General features: G+C 52.9%; 1 long non-coding RNA gene across 13 annotated transcripts in view; it reads right to left on the reverse strand.

The window, feature by feature from the left end:
* The window catches only part of LOC136667952 (uncharacterized), a 55,829-nt gene that overhangs the window by 14,360 nt on the left and 24,165 nt on the right, over nucleotides 1-17,304 (reverse strand). The window lies entirely within an intron of this gene.

Raw genomic sequence — 17,304 nt, forward strand, 5'->3', positions numbered from 1 at the left:
TCCATTTAAGGACTTAAAAACAAATAAGAGAATCTTAAAACAAACTCTAAAATGCAAAGGCAGCCAGTGGAGGAAGGCCAGAATGGGAGTTATGTGCTCCCTCTTATGTTACCCCGGTTAGCAGCCAGGCAGCAGCGTTCTGCCCCAACTGGAGGCGTTTGAGGGAGGACTGGCTGACTCCAAAATAAAGTGCATTACAGTAATCCAGCTGTATGTAATTAAGGCATGGATTACTGTTTCAAAGTGCTCATGTGCTAAAATGGACTGCTCACCATTGTGGGTGCCCCCAGTGCACCCACACAGTGTGTGTGTGTGCGTGTGTGTTCAGTGCCCCTAGTACATGTGTGTGTGTTCAGTGCCCCTAGTACACGTGTGTGCGCTTCTCTGTGCTCAGTGCCCCTAGTACACTTGTGTGTGCGCATCTGTGTTCAGCGCCACTAGTACACTCGTGTGTGCGCGTCCGTGATCAGCGCCGCTAGTACACTCGTGTGTGCGCGTCCGTGATCAGCGTCTCAGTACACTCGTGTGTGCGCGTCCGCGTTCAGCTCCACAGTACACTTGTGTGTGCGCGTCCGCGTTCAGCGCCCCAGTACACTTGTGTGCGCGTCCGCGTTCAACGCCCCAGTACACTTGTGTGCGCGTCCGCGTTCAGCGCCCCAGTACACTCGTGCGTGCGCCTGTGTTCAGTGCCCCAGTACACGTGTGGGGGTCTGTGTTCAGTGCCCCTGTACACTTGTGTGTGTGTCTGTGTTCAGTACCCCTGTACACTTGTGTGTGTGTCTGTGTTCAGTGCCCCTGTACACTTGTGTGTGTGTCTGTGTTCAGTGCCCCTGTACACTTGTGTGTGTGTGTGTCTGTGTTTAGTGCCCCTGTACACTCGTGTGTGTGACTGTGTTCAGTGCCCCTGTACACTTGTGTGTGTGTGTGACTGTGTTCAGTGCCCCTGTACACTTGTGTGTGTGTGTGACTGTGTTCAGTGCCCCTGTACACTTGTGTGTGTGTGTGACTGTGTTCAGTGCCCCTGTACACTTGTGTGTGTGTGTGACTGTGTTCAGTGCCCCTGTACACTTGTGTGTGTGTGTGACTGTGTTCAGTGCCCCTGTACACTTGTGTGTGTGTGTGACTGTGTTCAGTGCCCCTGTACACTTGTGTGTGTGTGTGACTGTGTTCAGTGCCCCTGTACACTTGTGTGTGTGTGTGACTGTGTTCAGTGCCCCTGTACACTTGTGTGTGTGTGTGACTGTGTTCAGTGCCCCTGTACACTTGTGTGTGTGTGTGACTGTGTTCAGTGCCCCTGTACACTTGTGTGTGTGTGTGACTGTGTTCAGTGCCCCTGTACACTTGTGTGTGTGTGTGACTGTGTTCAGTGCCCCTGTACACTTGTGTGTGTGTGTGACTGTGTTCAGTGCCCCTGTACACTTGTGTGTGTGTGACTGTGTTCAGTGCCCCTGTACACTTGTGTGTGTGTGTGACTGTGTTCAGTGCCCCTGTACACTTGTGTGTGTGTGTGACTGTGTTCAGTGCCCCTGTACACTTGTGTGTGTGTGTGACTGTGTTCAGTGCCCCTGTACACTTGTGTGTGTGTGTGACTGTGTTCAGTGCCCCTGTACACTTGTGTGTGTGTGTGACTGTGTTCAGTGCCCCGTACACTTGTGTGTGTGTGACTGTGTTCAGTGCCCCTGTACACTTGTGTGTGTGTGTGACTGTGTTCAGTGCCCCAGTACACTTGTGTGTGTGTGTGACTGTGTTCAGTGCCCCTGTACACTTGTGTGTGTGTGTGACTGTGTTCAGTGCCCCTGTACACTTGTGTGTGTGTGTGACTGTGTTCAGTGCCCCTGTACACTTGTGTGTGTGTGTGACTGTGTTCAGTGCCCCTGTACACTTGTGTGTGTGTGTGAGACTGTGTTCAGTGCCCCTGTACACTTGTGTGTGTGTGTGTATTCAGTGTATGTAGCATGCGTGGGCGTGCGTCTGTGTTCAGTGCCCCTGTACACTTGGGCGTGTATGTCTGTATTCAGTGTCCGTAGTACGCGTGTGCGTGCGCCTGTGTTCAGTGCCCCTGTACACTTGTGTGTGTGCGCCTGTATTCAGTGTCCCTGTAGTATGTGTGTGTGCGCCTGTGTTCAGTGCCCCAGTACACTTGTGTGTGCGCCTGTGTTCAGTGGCCCAGTACACTTGTGTGTGCGCCTGTATTCAGTGCCCCAGTGCACTTGTGTATGCACCTGTGTTCAGTGCCCCAGTGCACTTGTGTATGCACCTGTGTTCAGTGCCCCAGTGCACTTGTGTGTGCGCCTGTGTTCAGTGCCCCAGTACACTTGTGTGTGTGCCCCTGTGTTCAGTGTCCGAGTACACTTGTGTGTGCGTCTGTGTTCAGTGCCCAATTAAAACTTGTGAGTGGGTTCAGTGCCCCAGTACACTGGTTTGTGTGTGCATTCAGTGCCCCTAGTACACTGGTTTGTGTGTGCGTGTGTGTGAGTTCAGTGACCCTGTACACTTGTGTGTGTGTCTGTGTTCAGTGCCCCAGTACACTTGGGCGTGTATGTCTGTATTCAGTGTCCGTAGTACGCGTGTGCGTGCGCCTGTGTTCAGTGCCCCTGTACACTTGTGTGTGTGCGCCTGTGTTCAGTGCCCCAGTACACTTGTGTGTGTGCCCCTGTGTTCAGTGTCCGAGTACACTTGTGTGTGTGCCCCTGTGTTCAGTGCCCAATTAAAACTTATGAGTGGGTTCAGTGCCCCAGGACACTGGTTTGTGTGTGCGTGTGTGTGAGCTCAGTGACCCTGTACACTTGTGTGTGTGACTGTGTTCATTGCCCCAGTACACTTGTGTGTGCGTCTGTCTTCAGTGCCCCAGTACACTTGTGTGCGCGCCTGTGTTCAGTGCACCAGTACACTTGTGCGTGTATGTCTGTGTTCAGTGCCCCAGTACGCTTGTGCGTGTATGTCTGTGTTCAGTGTCCGTAGTACGTGTGTGTGCGCTTGTGTTCAGTGCCCCAGTACACTTGTGCGTGTATGTCTGTGTTCAGTGTCTGTAGTACGCGCGTGTGTGCCTGTGTTCAGTGCCCCTGTACAGTTGTGTGTGTGTGTGTGTGTTCAGTGCCCCAGTACACATGTGGGGGTCTGTGATCAGTGCCCCTGTACACTTGTGTGTGTGTGTGTGTTCAGTGCCCCAGTACACGTGTGGGGGTCTGTGATCAGTGAACCTGTACACTTGTGTGTGCGTCTGTGTTCAGTGCCCCAGTAAACTTGTGTGTGTGCGCCTCTGTTCAGTGTCCGTAGTATGTGTGTGCGCGCCTGTGTTCAGTGCCAAAGTACACTTGTGTGCGTCTGTGTTCAGTGCCCCATTAAACTTGTGTGTGTGTGTGGGTTCAGTGCCCCTAGTACACTTGTTTGTGTGTGGGTTAGGTGCCCCTAGTACACTGGTTTGTGTGTGAGTTCAGTGCCCCTAGTACACTGGTTTGTGTGTGGGTTCAGTGCCCCTAGTACACTGTTTGTGTGTGGTTTAGGTGCCCCTAGTACACTGGTTTGTTTGTGAGTCCAGTGCCCCTAGTACCCTGGTTTGTGTATGGGTTCAGTGCCCCTAGTACAGTGGTTTGTGTGTGGGTTCAGTGCCCCTAGTACAATGGTTTGTGTGTGGGTCCAGTGCCCCTAGTACCCTGGTTTGTGTGTGGGTTAAGTGCCCCTAGTACACTGGTTAGTGTGTGCGTTTTGTGCCCCTAGTACACTTGTTTGTGTGTGCGTGTGTGGGTTCAGTGCCCCTAGTACACTTGTTTGTGTGTGTGGGTTCAGTGCCCCAGTACACTTGTGCGTGCATCTGTGTTCAGTGACCCAGTACACTTGTTTGTGTGTGTGGGTTCAGTGCCCCTGTACACTTGTGTGTACGTCTGTGTTCAGTGCCCCAGTACAATTGTATGTGCGCCTGTGTTCAGTGCCCCAGTACACTTGTGTGTGCGCCTGTGTTCAGTGCCCCAGTATACTTGTGTGTGCGCCTGTGTTCAGTGCCCCAGTGCACTTGTGTGTGCACCTGTGTTCAGTGCCCCAGTACACTGGTTTGTGTGTGCATTCAGTGCCCCTAGTACACTGGTTTGTGTGTGCGTGTGTGTGAGTTCAGTGACCCTGTACACTTGTGTGTGTGTCTGTGTTCAGTGCCCCAGTACACTTGGGCGTGTATGTCTGTATTCAGTGTCCGTAGTACGCGTGTGCGTGCGCCTGTGTTCAGTGCCCCTGTACACTTGTGTGTGTGCGCCTGTGTTCAGTGCCCCAGTACACTTGTGTGTGTGCCCCTGTGTTCAGTGTCCGAGTACACTTGTGTGTGTGCCCCTGTGTTCAGTGCCCAATTAAAACTTATGAGTGGGTTCAGTGCCCCAGGACACTGGTTTGTGTGTGCGTGTGTGTGAGCTCAGTGACCCTGTACACTTGTGTGTGTGACTGTGTTCATTGCCCCAGTACACTTGTGTGTGCGTCTGTCTTCAGTGCCCCAGTACACTTGTGTGCGCGCCTGTGTTCAGTGCACCAGTACACTTGTGCGTGTATGTCTGTGTTCAGTGCCCCAGTACGCTTGTGCGTGTATGTCTGTGTTCAGTGTCCGTAGTACGTGTGTGTGCGCTTGTGTTCAGTGCCCCAGTACACTTGTGCGTGTATGTCTGTGTTCAGTGTCTGTAGTACGCGCGTGTGTGCCTGTGTTCAGTGCCCCTGTACAGTTGTGTGTGTGTGTGTGTGTTCAGTGCCCCAGTACACATGTGGGGGTCTGTGATCAGTGCCCCTGTACACTTGTGTGTGTGTGTGTGTTCAGTGCCCCAGTACACGTGTGGGGGTCTGTGATCAGTGAACCTGTACACTTGTGTGTGCGTCTGTGTTCAGTGCCCCAGTAAACTTGTGTGTGTGCGCCTCTGTTCAGTGTCCGTAGTATGTGTGTGCGCGCCTGTGTTCAGTGCCAAAGTACACTTGTGTGCGTCTGTGTTCAGTGCCCCATTAAACTTGTGTGTGTGTGTGGGTTCAGTGCCCCTAGTACACTTGTTTGTGTGTGGGTTAGGTGCCCCTAGTACACTGGTTTGTGTGTGAGTTCAGTGCCCCTAGTACACTGGTTTGTGTGTGGGTTCAGTGCCCCTAGTACACTGTTTGTGTGTGGTTTAGGTGCCCCTAGTACACTGGTTTGTTTGTGAGTCCAGTGCCCCTAGTACCCTGGTTTGTGTATGGGTTCAGTGCCCCTAGTACAGTGGTTTGTGTGTGGGTTCAGTGCCCCTAGTACAATGGTTTGTGTGTGGGTCCAGTGCCCCTAGTACCCTGGTTTGTGTGTGGGTTAAGTGCCCCTAGTACACTGGTTAGTGTGTGCGTTTTGTGCCCCTAGTACACTTGTTTGTGTGTGCGTGTGTGGGTTCAGTGCCCCTAGTACACTTGTTTGTGTGTGTGGGTTCAGTGCCCCAGTACACTTGTGCGTGCATCTGTGTTCAGTGACCCAGTACACTTGTTTGTGTGTGTGGGTTCAGTGCCCCTGTACACTTGTGTGTACGTCTGTGTTCAGTGCCCCAGTACAATTGTATGTGCGCCTGTGTTCAGTGCCCCAGTACACTTGTGTGTGCGCCTGTGTTCAGTGCCCCAGTATACTTGTGTGTGCGCCTGTGTTCAGTGCCCCAGTACACTTGTGTGTGCGTCTGTGTTCAGTGCCCCAGTAAACTTGTGTGTGCGCCAGTGTTCAGTGCCCCAGAACACTTGTGCGTGTATGTCTGTGTTCAGTGCCCCAGTACACTTGTGCGTGTATGACTGTGTTCAGTGCCCCAGTACACTTGTGCGTGTATGTCTGTGTTCAGTGTCCGTAGTACGCGTGTGCGTGCGCCTGTGTTCAGTGTCCGTAGTACGCGTGTGCGTAAGCCTGTGTTCAGTGTCCGTAGTACGCGTGTGCGTGCGCCTGTGTTCAGTGCCCCTGTACACTTGTGTGCGTCTGTGTTCAGTGCCCCTGTACACTTGTGTGTATGTGTCTGTGTTCGGTGCCCCTGTACACTTGTGTGTGCGCCTGTGTTCGGTGCCCCAGTATACTTGTGTGTGCGCCTGTGTTCGGTGCCCCAGTACACTTGTGTGTGCGTCTGTGTTCAGTGTTCGTAGTATGTGTGTGCGTCTGTGTTCAGTGTCCCCAGTATACTTGTGTGTGTGCGTCTGTGTTCAGTGTCCGTAGTATGTGTGTGTGCGCCTGTGTTCAGTGCCCCAGTACACTTGTGTGTGCGCCTGTGTTCAGTGCCCCAGTACACTTGTACGTGTATGTCTGTGTTCAGTGTCCGTCGCACGCGTCTGCGTGCGCCTGTGTTCAGTGCCCCTGTAGACTTGTGTGCGTCTGTGTCCAGTGCCCCTGTACACTTGTGTGCGTCTGTGTCCAGTGCCCCTGTACACTTGTGTGTGTGCGTCTGTGTTCAGTGCCCCAGTACACTTGTGTGTGCGTCTGTGTTCAGTGCCCCAGTAAACTTGTGTATGCGCCTGTGTTCAGTGCCCCAGTACACTTGTGTGTGTGCGCCAGTGTTCAGTGTCCGAAGTATGTGTGTGTGCGCCTGTGTTCAGTGCCACAGTACACTTGTGTGCACGCCTGTGTTCAGTGCCCCAGTACACTTGTGTGCACAACTGTGTTCAGTGCCCCAGAAAACTTGTGCGTGTATGTCTGTGTTCAGTGCCCCAGTACACTTGTGCGTGTATGACTGTGTTCAGTGCCCCAGTACACTTGTGCGTGTATGTCTGTGTTCAGTGTCCGTAGTACGCGTGTGCGTGCGCCTGTGTTCAGTGTCCGTAGTACGCGTGTGTGTGCGCTTCTGTTCAGTGTCCGTAGTATGTGTGTGCGTACGCCTGTGTTCAGTGCCCCAGTACACTTGTGTGTGCGTCTGTGTTCAGTGTCCGTAGTATGTGTGCGCGCCTGTGTTCAGTGCCCCAGTACACTTGTGTGTGTGCGCTTCTGTTCAGTGTCCGTAGTATGTGTGTGTGCGCCTGTGTTCAGTGCCCCAGTATACTTGTGTGTGCGTCTGTGTTCAGTGTCCCCAGTATACTTGTGTGTGTGCGTCTGTGTTCAGTGTCCGTAGTATGTGTGTGTGCGCCTGTGTTCAGTGCCCCAGTACACTTGTGTGTGCGCCTGTGTTCAGTGCCCCAGTACACTTGTACGTGTATGTCTGTGTTCAGTGTCCGTCGCACGCGTCTGCGTGCGCCTGTGTTCAGTGCCCCTGTAGACTTGTGTGCGTCTGTGTCCAGTGCCCCTGTAGACTTGTGTGCGTCTGTGTCCAGTGCCCCTGTACACTTGTGTGCGTCTGTGTCCAGTGCCCCTGTACACTTGTGTGTGTGTGTCTGTGTTCAGTGCCCCAGTACACTTGTGTGTGCGTCTGTGTTCAGTGCCCCAGTAAACTTGTGTATGCGCCTGTGTTCAGTGCCCCAGTACACTTGTGTGTGTGCGCCAGTGTTCAGTGTCCGAAGTATGTGTGTGTACGTCTGTGTTCAGTGCCCCAGTACAATTGTATGTGCGCCTGTGTTCAGTGCCCCAGTACACTTGTGTGTGCGCCTGTGTTCAGTGCCCCAGTATACTTGTGTGTGCGCCTGTGTTCAGTGCCCCAGTGCACTTGTGTGTGCACCTGTGTTCAGTGCCCCAGTACACTGGTTTGTGTGTGCATTCAGTGCCCCTAGTACACTGGTTTGTGTGTGCGTGTGTGTGAGTTCAGTGACCCTGTACACTTGTGTGTGTGTCTGTGTTCAGTGCCCCAGTACACTTGGGCGTGTATGTCTGTATTCAGTGTCCGTAGTACGCGTGTGCGTGCGCCTGTGTTCAGTGCCCCTGTACACTTGTGTGTGTGCGCCTGTGTTCAGTGCCCCAGTACACTTGTGTGTGTGCCCCTGTGTTCAGTGTCCGAGTACACTTGTGTGTGTGCCCCTGTGTTCAGTGCCCAATTAAAACTTATGAGTGGGTTCAGTGCCCCAGGACACTGGTTTGTGTGTGCGTGTGTGTGAGCTCAGTGACCCTGTACACTTGTGTGTGTGACTGTGTTCATTGCCCCAGTACACTTGTGTGTGCGTCTGTCTTCAGTGCCCCAGTACACTTGTGTGCGCGCCTGTGTTCAGTGCACCAGTACACTTGTGCGTGTATGTCTGTGTTCAGTGCCCCAGTACGCTTGTGCGTGTATGTCTGTGTTCAGTGTCCGTAGTACGTGTGTGTGCGCTTGTGTTCAGTGCCCCAGTACACTTGTGCGTGTATGTCTGTGTTCAGTGTCTGTAGTACGCGCGTGTGTGCCTGTGTTCAGTGCCCCTGTACAGTTGTGTGTGTGTGTGTGTGTTCAGTGCCCCAGTACACATGTGGGGGTCTGTGATCAGTGCCCCTGTACACTTGTGTGTGTGTGTGTGTTCAGTGCCCCAGTACACGTGTGGGGGTCTGTGATCAGTGAACCTGTACACTTGTGTGTGCGTCTGTGTTCAGTGCCCCAGTAAACTTGTGTGTGTGCGCCTCTGTTCAGTGTCCGTAGTATGTGTGTGCGCGCCTGTGTTCAGTGCCAAAGTACACTTGTGTGCGTCTGTGTTCAGTGCCCCATTAAACTTGTGTGTGTGTGTGGGTTCAGTGCCCCTAGTACACTTGTTTGTGTGTGGGTTAGGTGCCCCTAGTACACTGGTTTGTGTGTGAGTTCAGTGCCCCTAGTACACTGGTTTGTGTGTGGGTTCAGTGCCCCTAGTACACTGTTTGTGTGTGGTTTAGGTGCCCCTAGTACACTGGTTTGTTTGTGAGTCCAGTGCCCCTAGTACCCTGGTTTGTGTATGGGTTCAGTGCCCCTAGTACAGTGGTTTGTGTGTGGGTTCAGTGCCCCTAGTACAATGGTTTGTGTGTGGGTCCAGTGCCCCTAGTACCCTGGTTTGTGTGTGGGTTAAGTGCCCCTAGTACACTGGTTAGTGTGTGCGTTTTGTGCCCCTAGTACACTTGTTTGTGTGTGCGTGTGTGGGTTCAGTGCCCCTAGTACACTTGTTTGTGTGTGTGGGTTCAGTGCCCCAGTACACTTGTGCGTGCATCTGTGTTCAGTGACCCAGTACACTTGTTTGTGTGTGTGGGTTCAGTGCCCCTGTACACTTGTGTGTATGTCTGTGTTCAGTGCCCCAGTACAATTGTATGTGCGCCTGTGTTCAGTGCCCCAGTACACTTGTGTGTGCGCCTGTGTTCAGTGCCCCAGTATACTTGTGTGTGCGCCTGTGTTCAGTGCCCCAGTACACTTGTGTGTGCGTCTGTGTTCAGTGCCCCAGTAAACTTGTGTGTGCGCCAGTGTTCAGTGCCCCAGAACACTTGTGCGTGTATGTCTGTGTTCAGTGCCCCAGTACACTTGTGCGTGTATGACTGTGTTCAGTGCCCCAGTACACTTGTGCGTGTATGTCTGTGTTCAGTGTCCGTAGTACGCGTGTGCGTGCGCCTGTGTTCAGTGTCCGTAGTACGCGTGTGCGTAAGCCTGTGTTCAGTGTCCGTAGTACGCGTGTGCGTGCGCCTGTGTTCAGTGCCCCTGTACACTTGTGTGCGTCTGTGTTCAGTGCCCCTGTACACTTGTGTGTATGTGTCTGTGTTCGGTGCCCCTGTACACTTGTGTGTGCGCCTGTGTTCGGTGCCCCAGTATACTTGTGTGTGCGCCTGTGTTCGGTGCCCCAGTACACTTGTGTGTGCGTCTGTGTTCAGTGTTCGTAGTATGTGTGTGCGTCTGTGTTCAGTGTCCCCAGTATACTTGTGTGTGTGCGTCTGTGTTCAGTGTCCGTAGTATGTGTGTGTGCGCCTGTGTTCAGTGCCCCAGTACACTTGTGTGTGCGCCTGTGTTCAGTGCCCCAGTACACTAGTACGTGTATGTCTGTGTTCAGTGTCCGTCGCACGCGTCTGCGTGCGCCTGTGTTCAGTGCCCCTGTAGACTTGTGTGCGTCTGTGTCCAGTGCCCCTGTACACTTGTGTGCGTCTGTGTCCAGTGCCCCTGTACACTTGTGTGTGTGTGTCTGTGTTCAGTGCCCCAGTACACTTGTGTGTGCGTCTGTGTTCAGTGCCCCAGTAAACTTGTGTATGCGCCTGTGTTCAGTGCCCCAGTACACTTGTGTGTGTGCGCCAGTGTTCAGTGTCCGAAGTATGTGTGTGTGCGCCTGTGTTCAGTGCCACAGTACACTTGTGTGCACGCCTGTGTTCAGTGCCCCAGTACACTTGTGTGCACAACTGTGTTCAGTGCCCCAGAAAACTTGTGCGTGTATGTCTGTGTTCAGTGCCCCAGTACACTTGTGCGTGTATGACTGTGTTCAGTGCCCCAGTACACTTGTGCGTGTATGTCTGTGTTCAGTGTCCGTAGTACGCGTGTGCGTGCGCCTGTGTTCAGTGTCCGTAGTACGCGTGTGTGTGCGCTTCTGTTCAGTGTCCGTAGTATGTGTGTGCGTACGCCTGTGTTCAGTGCCCCAGTACACTTGTGTGTGCGTCTGTGTTCAGTGTCCGTAGTATGTGTGCGCGCCTGTGTTCAGTGCCCCAGTACACTTGTGTGTGTGCGCTTCTGTTCAGTGTCCGTAGTATGTGTGTGTGCGCCTGTGTTCAGTGCCCCAGTATACTTGTGTGTGCGTCTGTGTTCAGTGTCCCCAGTATACTTGTGTGTGTGCGTCTGTGTTCAGTGTCCGTAGTATGTGTGTGTGCGCCTGTGTTCAGTGCCCCAGTACACTTGTGTGTGCGCCTGTGTTCAGTGCCCCAGTACACTTGTACGTGTATGTCTGTGTTCAGTGTCCGTCGCACGCGTCTGCGTGCGCCTGTGTTCAGTGCCCCTGTAGACTTGTGTGCGTCTGTGTCCAGTGCCCCTGTAGACTTGTGTGCGTCTGTGTCCAGTGCCCCTGTACACTTGTGTGCGTCTGTGTCCAGTGCCCCAGTAAACTTGTGTATGCGCCTGTGTTCAGTGCCCCAGTACACTTGTGTGTGTGCGCCAGTGTTCAGTGTCCGAAGTATGTGTGTGTGCGCCTGTGTTCAGTGCCACAGTACACTTGTGTGCACGCCTGTGTTCAGTGCCCCAGTACACTTGTGTGCACAACTGTGTTCAGTGCCCCAGAAAACTTGTGCGTGTATGTCTGTGTTCAGTGCCCCAGTACACTTGTGCGTGTATGACTGTGTTCAGTGCCCCAGTACACTTGTGCGTGTATGTCTGTGTTCAGTGTCCGTAGTACGCGTGTGCGTGCGCCTGTGTTCAGTGTCCGTAGTACGCGTGTGCGTGCGCCTGTGTTCAGTGTCCGTAGTACGCGTGTGCGTGCGCCTGTGTTCAGTGCCCCTGTACACTTGTGTGCGTCTGTGTTCAGTGCCCCTGTACACTTGTGTGTATGTGTCTGTGTTCGGTGCCCCTGTACACTTGTGTATGCGCCTGTGTTCAGTGCCCCAGTACACTTGTGTGTGTGCGCCAGTGTTCAGTGTCCGAAGTATGTTTGTGTGCGCCTGTGTTTAGTGTCCGAAGTATGTTTGTGCGCGCCTGTGTTCAGTGCCCCAGTACACTTTTGTGCACGCCTGTGTTCAGTGCCCCAGTACACTTGTGCATGTATGTCTGTGTTCAGTGTCCGTAGTACGCGTCTGCGTACGCCTGTGTTCAGTGCCTCTGTACACTTGTGTGCGTCTGTGTTCAGTGCCCCTGTACACTTGTGTGTGTGTGTGTGTGTGTCTGTGTTCAGTGCCCCTGTACACTTGTGTGTGTGTGTGTCTGTGTTCAGTGCCCCAATACACTTGTGTGTGTGTGTCTGTTTTCAGTGCCCCTGTACACTTGTGTGTGTGTCTGTGTTCAGTGCCCCTGTACACTTGTGTGTGTGCGCCTGTGTTCAGTGCCCCAGTACACTTGTGTGTGCGCCTGTGTTCAGTGCCCCAGTACACTTGTGTGTGCGTCTGTGTTCAGTGCCCCAGTACACTTGTGTGTGTGCGCGCCAGTGTTCAGTGTCCGAAGTATGTGTGTGTGCGCCTGTGTTCAGTGCCCCAGTATACTTGTGTGTGCGCCTGTGTTCAGTGCCCCAGTACACTTGTGCGTGTATGTCTGTGTTCAGTGTCCGTAGTACGCGTGTGCGTGCGCCTGTGTTCAGTGCCCCTGTACACTTGTGTGTGCGTCTGTGTTCAGTGCCCCAGTACACTTGTGTGTGTGCGCGCCAGTGTTCAGTGTCCGAAGTATGTGTGTGTGCGCCTGTGTTCAGTGCCCCAGTATACTTGTGTGTGCGTCTGTGTTCAGTGCCCCAGTACACTTGTGTGTGTGCGCGCCAGTGTTCAGTGTCCGAAGTATGTGTGTGTGCGCCTGTGTTCAGTGCCCCAGTATACTTGTGTGTGCGCCTGTGTTCAGTGCCCCAGTATACTTGTGTGTGCGCCTGTGTTCAGTGCCCCTGTATACTTGTGCGTGTATGTCTGTGATCAGTGTCCGTAGTACGCGTGTGCGTGCGCCTGTGTTCAGTGCCCCTGTACACTTGTTTGCGTCTGTGTTCAGTGCCCCTGTACACTTGTGTGTATGTGTCTGTGTTCGGTGCCCCTGTATACTTGTGTGTGCGCCTGTGTTCAGTGCCCCAGTATACTTGTGTGTGCGCCTGTGTTCAGTGCCCCAGTATACTTGTGTGTGCGCCTGTGTTCAGTGCCCCAGTATACTTGTGTGTGGGCCTGTGTTCAGTGCCCCAGTAAACTTGTGTGTGTGTGTGCGCGCCTGTGTTCAGTGTCCGAAGTATGTTTGTGTGCGCCTGTGTTCAGTGCCTCAGTACACTTTTGTGCACGCCTGTGTTCAGTGCCCCAGTACACTTGTGCATGTATGTCTGTGTTCAGTGTCTGGAGTACGCGTCTGCGTACGCCTGTGTTCAGTGCCCCTGTACACTTGTGTATGCGCCTGTATTCAGTGCCCCAGTACACTTGTGTGTGTGCGCCAGTGTTCAGTGTCCGAAGTATGTTTGTGTGCGCCTGTGTTTAGTGTCCGAAGTATGTTTGTGCGCGCCTGTGTTCAGTGCCCCAGTACACTTTTGTGCAGGCCTGTGTTCAGTGCCCCAGTACACTTGTGCATGTATGTCTGTGTTCAGTGTCCGTAGTACGCGTCTGCGTACGCCTGTGTTCAGTGCCCCTGTACACTTGTGTGCGTCTGTGTTCAGTGCCCCTGTACACTTGTGTGTGTGTGTGTGTGTGTCTGTGTTCAGTGCCCCTGTACACTTGTGTGTGTGTGTCTGTTTTCAGTGCCCCTGTACACTTGTGTGTGTGTGTGTGTCTGTGTTCAGTGCCCCTGTACAGTTGTGTGTGTGTGTGTGTGTGTCTGTGTTCAGTGCCCCTGTACAGTTGTGTGTGTGTGTGTGTGTGTCTGTGTTCAGTGCCCCTGTACACTTGCGTGTGTGTGTGTGTCTGTGTTCAGTGCCCCTGTACACTTGTGTGTTTGTGTCTGTGTTCAGTACCCCTGTACACTTGTGTGTGTGTGTCTGTGTTCAGTACCCCTGTACACTTGTGTGTGTGTGTGTGTGTCTGTGTTCAGTGCCCCTGTACACTTGTGTGTGTGCGCCTGTGTTCAGTGCCCCAGTATACTTGTGTGTGCGCCTGTGTTCAGTGCCCCAGTATACTTGTGTGTGTGCCTGTGTTCAGTGCCCCAGTATACTTGTGTGTGCGCCTGTGTTCAGTGCCCCAGTATACTTGTGTGTGCGCCTGTGTTCAGTGCCCCAGTATACTTGTGTGTGCGCCTGTGTTCAGTGCCCCAGTATACTTGTGTGTGCGCCCGTGTTCAGTGCCCCAGTATACTTGTGTGTGCGTCTGTATTCAGTGCCCCAGTACACTTGTGTATGCGCCTGTGTTCAGTGCCCCAGTACACTTGTGTGTGTGCGCCAGTGTTCAGTGTCCGAAGTATGTTTGTGTGCGCCTGTGTTTAGTGTCCGAAGTATGTTTGTGCGCGCCTGTGTTCAGTGCCCCAGTACACTTTTGTGCACGCCTGTGTTCAGTGCCCCAGTACACTTGTGCATGTATGTCTGTGTTCAGTGTCCGTAGTACGCGTCTGCGTACGCCTGTGTTCAGTGCCCCTGTACACTTGTGTGCGTCTGTGTTCAGTGCCCCTGTACACTTGTGTGTGTGTGTGTGTGTGTGTCTGTGTTCAGTGCCCCTGTACACTTGTGTGTGTGTGTGTGTGTGTGTCTGTGTTCAGTGCCCCTATACACTTGTGTGTGTGTGTCTGTTTTCAGTGCCCCTGTACACTTGTATGTGCGTCTGTGTTCAGTGCCCCAGTATACTTCTGTGTGCATCTGTGTTCAGTGCCCCAGTACACTTGTGTGTGTGCGCCTGTGTTCAGTGTCCGTATTATGTGTGTGCGCGCCTGTGTTCAGTGTCCCAGTACACTTGTGTATGCGCCTGTGTTCAGTGCCCCAGTACACTTGTGTGTATGCGCCTGTGTTCAGTGTCCGTAGTATGTGTGTGTGCGTCTGTGTTCAGTGCCCCTGTACACTTGTATGTGCGTCTGTGTTCAGTGCCCCAGTATACTTCTGTGTGCGTCTGTGTTCAGTGCCCCAGTACACTTGTGTGTGTGCGCCTGTGTTCAGTGTCCGTATTATGTGTGTGCACGCCTGTGTTCAGTGCCCCAGTACACTTGTGTGTGTGTGTGTGTGTCTGTGTTCAGTGTCCCTGTACACGTGTGTGTCTGTGTTCAGTACCCCTGTACACTTGTGTGTGTGTGTGTGACTATGTTCAGTGCCCCAGTACACTTGTGTGTGCGTCTGTGTTCAGTGCCCCATTAAACTTGTGTGTATGCAGGTTCAGTGCCCCTAGTACACTGGATTGTGTGTGGGTTCAGTGCCCCAGTACACTTGTGTGTGCGCCTGTGTTCAGTGCCCCAGTACACTTGTGTGTGCGCCTGTGTTCAGTGCCCCAGTACACTTGTGTGTGTTCAGTGTCTGTAGTACGCGTGTGCGTGCGCCTGTGTTCAGTGCCCCAGTACACATGTGTGTGCGCCTGTGTTCAGTGCCCCAGTACACTTGTGTGTGCGCCTGTGTTCAGTGCCTCTGTACACTTCTGTGTGTGTCTGTGTTCAGTGCCCCATTAAACGTGTGTGTATGTGGGTTCAGTGCCACTAGTACACTTGTTTGCGTGTGGGTTCAGTGCCCCTAGTACACTGGTTTGTGTGTGGGTTCAGTGCCCCTAGTACACTGGTTTGTGTGTGGGTTCAGTGCCCCTAGTGCACTGGTTTGTGTCTGGGTTCAGTGCCCCTAGTGCACTGGTTTGTGTCTGGGTTCAGTGCCCCTAGTGCACTGGATTGTGTGTGGGTTCAGTGCCCCTAGTGCACTGGATTGTGTGTGGGTTCAGTGCCCCAATATATTTGTGTGTGCATGTGTTCAGTGCCACAGTACACTTGTGTGTGCGTCTGTGTTCAGTGCCTCTGTACACTTCTGTGTGTGTCTGTGTTCAGTGCCCCATTAAACTTGTGTGTGTATGTGGGTTCAGTGCCCCTAGTACACTGGTTTGCGTGTGGGTTCAGTGCCCCTAGTACACTGGTTTGTGTGTGGGTTCAGTGCCCCTAGTGCACTGGTTTGTGTGTGGGTTCAGTGCCCCTAGTACACTGGTTTGTGTGTGGGTTCAGTGCCCCTAGTACACTGGTTTGTGTGTGGGTTCAGTGACCCTAGTACACTGGTTTGTGTGTGGGTTCAGTGACCCTAGTACACTGGTTTGTGTGTGGGTTCAGTGCCCCAATATACTTGTGTGTGCATGTGTTCAGTGCCACAGTACACTTGTGTGTGCGTCTGTGTTCAGTGCACATGTACACTTGTGTGTGTGCGCCTGTGTTCAGTGTCCCTGTACACTTGTGTGCGTGTGACTATGTTTAGTGCCCCTGTACACTTGTGTGTGTGACTATGTTCAGTGCCCCTGTACACTTGTGTGACTATGTTCAGTGCCCCTGTACACTTGTGTGTGTGACTATGTTCAGTGCCCCTGTACACTTGTGTGTGTGACTATGTTCAGTGCCCCTGTACACTTGTGTGTGTGACTATGTTCAGTGCCCCTGTACACTTGTGTGTGTGACTATGTTCAGTGCCCCTGTACACTTGTGTGTGCGACTATGTTCAGTGCCCCAGTACACTTGTGTGTGCGCCTGTGTTCAGTGCCCCAGTATACTTGTGTGTGCGCCTGTGTTCAGTGCCCCAGTATACTTGTGTGTGCGTCTGTGTTCAGTGCCCCAGTACACTTGTGTATGCGCCTGTGTTCAGTGCCCCAGTACACTTCTGTGTATGCGCCTGTGTTCAGTGTCCGTAGTATGTGTGTGTGCGTCTGTGTTCAGTGCCCCTGTACACTTGTATGTGCATCTGTGTTCAGTGCCCCAGTATACTTCTGTGTGCGTCTGTGTTCAGTGCCCCAGTACACTTGTGTGTGTGCGCCTGTGTTCAGTGTCCGTATTATGTGTGTGCGCGCCTGTGTTCAGTGTCCCAGTACACTTGTGTGCACGCCTGTGTTCAGTGCCCCAGTACACTTGTGTGTGTGTGTGTGTGTGTGTGTCTGTGTTCAGTGCCCCTGTACACTTGTGTGTGTGACTATGTTCAGTGCCCCTGTACACTTGTGTGCGTGTGACTATGTTCAGTGCCCCTGTACACTTGTGTGCGTGTGACTATGTTCAGTGCCCCTGTACACTTGTGTGCGTGTGACTATGTTCAGTGCCCCTGTACACTTGTGTGCGTGTGACTATGTTCAGTGCCCCTGTACACTTGTGTGCGTGTGACTATGTTCAGTGCCCCTGTACACTTGTGTGCGTGTGACTATGTTCAGTGCCCCTGTACACTTGTGTGTGCGACTATGTTCAGTGCCCCTGTACACTTGTGTGTGTGCGCCTGTGTTCAGTGTCCCTGTACACTTGTGTGCGTGTGACTGTGTTCAGTGCCCCTGTACACTTGTGTGTGTGACTATGTTCAGTGCCCCTGTACACTTGTGTGTGTGACTATGTTCAGTGCCCCTGTACACTTGTGTGTGTGACTATGTTCAGTGCCCCTGTACACTTGTGTGTGTGACTATGTTCAGTGCCCCTGTACACTTGTGTGTGTGTGTCTGTGTTCAGTGTCCCTGTACACTTGTGTGCGTGTGACTGTGTTCAGTGCCCCTGTACACTTGTGTGTGTGACTATGTTCAGTGCCCCTGTACACTTGTGTGTGTGACTATGTTCAGTGCCCCTGTACACTTGTGTGTATGACTATGTTCAGTGCCCCTGTACACTTGTGTGTGTGACTATGTTCAGTGCCCCTGTACACTTGTGTGTGACTATGTTCAGTGCCTCTGTACACTTGTGTGCGTGTGACTATGTTCAGTGCCCCTGTACACTTGTGTGTGTGTGTCTGTGTTCAGTGCCCCTGTACACTTGTGTGTGT

The sequence above is a fragment of the Hoplias malabaricus genome, chromosome 15 (genome assembly GCF_029633855.1).
Source record: "Hoplias malabaricus isolate fHopMal1 chromosome 15, fHopMal1.hap1, whole genome shotgun sequence".
Taxonomy (NCBI): Eukaryota; Metazoa; Chordata; class Actinopteri; order Characiformes; family Erythrinidae; genus Hoplias; species Hoplias malabaricus.